The sequence below is a fragment of the Sinocyclocheilus anshuiensis genome, unplaced genomic scaffold, assembly GCF_001515605.1.
Source record: "Sinocyclocheilus anshuiensis isolate Anshui unplaced genomic scaffold, SAMN03320099.WGS_v1.1 scaffold1123, whole genome shotgun sequence".
NCBI classification, from domain to species: Eukaryota; Metazoa; Chordata; class Actinopteri; order Cypriniformes; family Cyprinidae; genus Sinocyclocheilus; species Sinocyclocheilus anshuiensis.
Window position 1 is genome coordinate 797,166 of NW_015544248.1, and position 5,907 is coordinate 803,072.

A 5,907-nucleotide genomic window follows, 5' to 3' on the forward strand; every position below is an offset into this window, starting at 1 on the left:
TTACGTGATCACTATTGCTTTGTCTCTTCTTACAGATCGTTTGATATGTATTGAGTTATTTATGTGTTTTTTACCTAAATCACAGCAGCGTCCATCTGTGAAGGATGAAGACTGTCAAACACACAACTATTAGCCAATCACAGCAGTGTGTGTTTACTTCTGAGTCTACAATCCTCCACATCTGTTCAAACAGAGCGTTCTGATGAGGGGGTCAAAAAAAAGGACAGAAAATAGCTTGTTACTTCTAAATTATGATTTTTTTTAATGTAAAAATCTTGATAACATTATAAGTGGACCTCAGAGAACTGTACAAAATAAAAAACAGAGGCAGTTCATGACCCCTTTAAAAATTACAATTACTTAAATTCCTTTTTTGCAAAGACATTTGAATTAACTTTATTTTTAATGGTGATCCAGACCACGTCAGTAAGAAATCTGTCTTTTCTTCACTTCACTGTGCCGACTATATTGGATCCGATGTGGCACCACACAAGTGTGAGTAACCGTTTTTATTACGTGATCACTTTTGCTTTGTCTCTTCTTACAGATCGTTTGATATGTATTGAGTTATTTATGTGTTTTTGACCTAAATCACAGCAGCGTCCATCTGTGAAGGATGAAGACTGTCAAACACACAACTATTAGCCAATCACAGCAGTGTGTGTTTACTTCTGAGTCTAAAATCCTCCACATCTATTCAAACAGAGCGTTCTGATGAGGAGGTCAAAAACAGGACAGACAATAGCTTATTACTTCTAAATTATGATGTTTTTTGATGTAAAAATCTTGACAACATTATAAGTGGACCTCAGAGAACAGTACAAAATAAAAAACAGAGGCAGTTCATGAACCCTTTAAAAATTACAAATTATTCCGGACAACATCTGCAGCACTGAAGATTTATGAGCTTTTAACTTTGATTTTATTCATGTTTTAACAGTGAAGTGATTGTTCTCAGTGATACTTACTGAACTGATCTGGATTCTTTAATCACAGGCAGCAGCTTCTGAAGGACTTCCATATTTTCAGGCTTATTCTTTTCTTTAACAAATTTATCAAGATGAAACACATTCAGTTCCTCTTCTGATGTCAACAGCACAAAAACTACAGCTGACCACTGAGATGAAGAGAGTTTGGCTTCCTTTATTCTTCCAGATTTCAGATACTGTTGTATTTCCTCCACTAGTGAATTATCACCCAGTTCATTCAGACAGTGGAACAGATTGATGGATTTCTCTGGAGAGTCAATGGGCCTGATCTTCTTCTTGATGTACTCAACTGTTTTCTTATTGCTGTCAGATCTGCTTCTTTTCAGTGTCATTATTTGTTGTAGAAGAACCTGATGAGACTTTACTGATAAACCCAGAAGGAACCGCAGGAAAATATCCAGATGTCCATTTTTACTCCGTAGAGCCTCATCCACAGCTCTCTGATGCAGCTCAGATAATGAAACATGGTCTGATGAATTTAGTTGAAACCAATCTTTCACTTTAGACCACAAACTGTGGTCAAACACATTTCTGTTGTTGTTTGTAAAGGAGAGGTGCACATATAGGGCTGCTAGATGCTCCTGAATGCTCAGATGAACAAAGCAGAAGACTTTCCCCTGATACAAGCCAAACTCCTCTCTGAAGATCTGAGTGCACAATCCTGAGTACACTGATGCTTCTGTCACATCAATGCCACACTCTCTCAGGTCTTCCTCATAGAAGATCAGGTTGCCTTTCACAAGCTGCTGAAAAGCCACTTTCCCCAGTTTGAGGATCATGTCTTCATCTGTCACCTTCTTCTCATAGTCCTTCTCACGTTTGATGTTGGTCTGAAGGATCAGGAAGTGTGTGTACATTTGAGTGAGAGTCTTGGGAATCTCTCCACTCTCTGCTCGACTCAACATCTTCTCTAGAACAGCGGCTGAGATCCAGCAGAACACTGGGATGTGGCACATGATGTAGAGGCTCCTTGATGACTTCAGGTGTGAGATGATTGTATTGGCCAGACTCTGATCACTGATTCTCTTCCTGAAGTATTCCTCCTTCTGTGGCTCATTGAAGCCTCGTACCTCTGTCACTCGATGGACACACTCAGAGGGGATGAGATCAGCTGCTGCTGGTCTTGAGGTTATCCAGATGAGAGCAGAGGGAAGCAGATTCCCAACAATGAGGTTCATCAGCAGCACGTCCACTGAGACTGATTCACTTACATCACACAACCTCACAGCGCTCTTAAAGTCCAGAGACAGACGACACTCATCCAGACCATCGAAGATGAACAACACTTTATATTCATCACTGGATATTTCCATGTCTTTAGTTTCAGGGAAAAAGACATGAAGAAGATCTGAAAGACTGAGGGATTAGTCCTTCATCAGGTTGATTTCTCTGAAAGGAAGTGGAAATATGAGCTGGACGTCCTGATTCTCTTTTCCTTCAGCCCAGTCCAGGATGAACTTCTGCACAGAGACTGTTTTTCCAATGCCAGCGACTCCCTTTGTCAGCACAGTTCTGATGGCTTTGTCTTTTCCAGGTAAAGGTCTAAAGATGTCACTGAATTTGATGGCTGGGTCCTCTGTTGCTGCTCTCCTGGATTGTGTCTCAATCTGTCTCACCTCATGCTCATTACTGATCTCTCCACTCTCACTCTCTGTGATGTAGAGCTCTGTGTAGATCTCATTCAGGAGTGTTGGGTTTCTCTGCTTCGCTGTTCCCTCATAGAGACGCTCAAACTTCTTCATCAGATTAGATCTAAACCTGTTGAGGACTTCATGCCTGGAAAATTAAAATACCGCATTATTAAATAAGCTAAGCTAATGTATTCTGTATCATAATCAAATAATCTTTTACAGAAATATTAGACCTGAGATCAGTCTTTGTATCTCCACTCTTAAATGATATTATACGACCCATAGACGCGCCACTCCTCATAGACTCACAGCTGGACTCTGCTTCTGATCTCTTCTGATGAACTGAACTATAACAGAGAGAGATTAAAGTCAATCCTTTGAATTACCATATTTAACTAAGTACATCTTAATTTATTATTTAAACAATTACTTTAAAGAGCACTTCATAGTCATTTCATTTATGAGTGCTTTCACGATTGCAGCTCTCTTTGAAACACTATAGGGCCTTTCACACCGCGGGAACCTTTTCATAGTACCAGAACTAATTGTGGAACTACCCACTTTTTGCTGTTTTCGCAACCGCCGGAACTGGTTGCTTTTTTAGTACCGGACTGCCTTTTTCGAGAACCAAATTAGCTCCTACTCCGGAGCAGGGTCTAACCAGCACAACTGGTACTACCCGTGACGTAAGTAGACACTGATTGGCCAAACGCGTATTAAATACGCCCTCACCCGCCATGATTTAAAACGCCGTGTAAACATACTGTAAACATTGTGTCAACTTATTTCGCAAGTATGGAGAACAGCGATAGATGGACGGACGCTGAAGTGCAGGCACTTGTACTGAAGTGCAGGCACTTGTAGCAAATGTAGCACTGCCAGTTGTCGTTGGAGATTCTTAGTCCTCCTTTCCATTCTTTCAATCGCTTTACGTATCCTATACGTCGACATTTCATGTCCATTATTGTGAAACCCGCGAGACAACAAAAACACCGCTCCGATCACAGCATCCTCCATCCTCCTGTTGTTAACGTTGTTCTTTGTTTCTGTTGTTGAATGCCGCGCACAAATGACGTCACTGTGTGTCCACCCTCTTACGTACACTGTCCGTGCAAATGCAACCCTTTAAATGGTACTGGGAAATAGTTCGCACAAAATCGTCCCAGTACTTTAGTACTGTACATTTAGTTCTGGAACTAAAGCGGTGCGAAAGGCCCTTATATTGTCGTAAGTATTGGGCCTCCTCCTTCTAATGAACAGGTTTGACTACTTTAGTAATTTCCATGAGTACAAATCCTAATGTTTAAGCATATAATGATATTCTAGTGGATTGTGTGCTTCTAATTTTATAGCAACAGTTTGGACAGGACCTTTTCTATTCTAACATGACAATGCCTCTGTGTATAAGGCAAGGTTCAAAAAGAAATGATGGATTCAGTCAGTGTGGAAGAACTTGACTCGGCTGCATAATTCATGTATTTAAAAATTGTATTTCCATCTCTATTGCAAAAGTTTTGGAAGTGTCTAAAATGCCTGTACCCATATGTACAAGTCATTGGTGTTTGGTGATGAGTTTTTGGCTCAAGGTCTGCATTTAAAGTCACACCAGAGGTGTTCAGACCAGTCAAGTTCTTCCACACTGACTGAATCAATCTTTTTTTTAACCTTGCCTTATACACAGAGGCATTGTCATGTTAGAATAGAAAAGGGTCCTGTCCAAACTGTTGCTATAAAATTAGAATCACACAATTCCCTAGAATATCATTATATGCTTAAACATTAAGATTTGTGCTCATGGAAATGACTAAAGTAGTCAAACCTGTTCATTAGAAGGAGGTGTCCCAATACTTTTGTCCATATAATGCATGTTAAAATACCAGATAAAGATAACAAAAATTCTATTAGCAATGGACAAGAATAATTTTTCATATATTGTAGAAAATACTATATACAGTATTTTGATAATATAAAATGACATGCTATAATAAAATTTATATAAAAATGTACCGGAGATCAGTCTTTGTGTCTCCTTTCTTAAATGATATTATACGACCCACAGACGCGTCACTCCTCATAGACACACAGCTGGGCTCTGGTTCTGATCTCTTCAGCTGAAATGAGCTACAACAAAACAGGTTTTAAACCACACATATAGCACACCTCAATACCATGGTAAAAATATAACCACATGGTTTTTAGGTATTTGTATGAAAAACAGTAGTCTAAAAACATTTAGTATAGGCTAAATGCACACATGCTATAACTTAATCACACAAATGCTGTAATTATATTCCATTACTCCTTTAATACATTTAATTCATGTCTACATTAATAATATAATAATGTTCGATACAAATACCCACATTTCTGACAGTACCATGATGCAGTTAGTGTTACTATAGTAAATCCATGGTAAATGATGGCAATTTGTAGATTGAAATGCCTTCTGACTGTATCGTTGCACAGTGTTTCTGCTGTCTGTCAGCACTGTTTCATTTGACTTTAGACTAGTTTAAATCACTGAGCCATTTGTGTTCTTCACTGATTTCAAACAAAGACTATAGAATACCCAGGACATGCCAATCGTATAGTTTTGAATGGGGAAAAATGCAACGCTCAATATGGCCTCGCTATCGAACGAAGCCCCGCCTTCTGAGGAAAATAGCCAATCACTAATCAGTGAAGTCAGCGCGTCACTACAGCTGCGGTTAGAAGTCCCGGTTGCTATAGAAACAGTCAGCGTTCTGAGACGCGCGCTCAGGACTGCGCATGTGCACTGGCGGGTCTAGCCTGAGAAAGAAGCTTTTTTAATGCTATTTGAGCAAAATAAATAACAGTTATGACAAAGTTGTTGTCAGATTTCATTGGTGATTTCAAATATGAAATTTAACGGACATGACTTGCCTTAAAGGGACTTTGATTCAAGCGTTTCACACTGGATCTCACAGCGCTGTTTAGTGTCGTGTGACCGAGTAAACGCATCTGCTCTAGTGAGCTCGCGCTTCAAATGAGTAGTGCTGTTTCATTCCACTTTTGGTGCATAAACGATATATCGAACATTTATCGAACTCTTCATATCATGTTATCAAGGAAAATTATATCGTGATAATTATCATTATGGATAATTAGTGATAACGCCCAACCCTACTTTTAAGAGTACATATGATCATTTATAACACACAATCAGAATCAGAATGAGCTTTTATTGCCAGGTATGTTTACACATACGAGGAATTTGTTTTCGTGACAGAAGCTTCCACAGTGTAACAGAATGACAGTGACAGAAC

At 39.2% G+C, this 5,907-nt stretch overlaps 1 pseudogene; it reads right to left on the reverse strand.

The window, feature by feature from the left end:
- The window catches only part of LOC107697809 (protein NLRC3-like), a 32,609-nt pseudogene that overhangs the window by 5,299 nt on the left and 21,403 nt on the right, over nt 1-5,907 (reverse strand).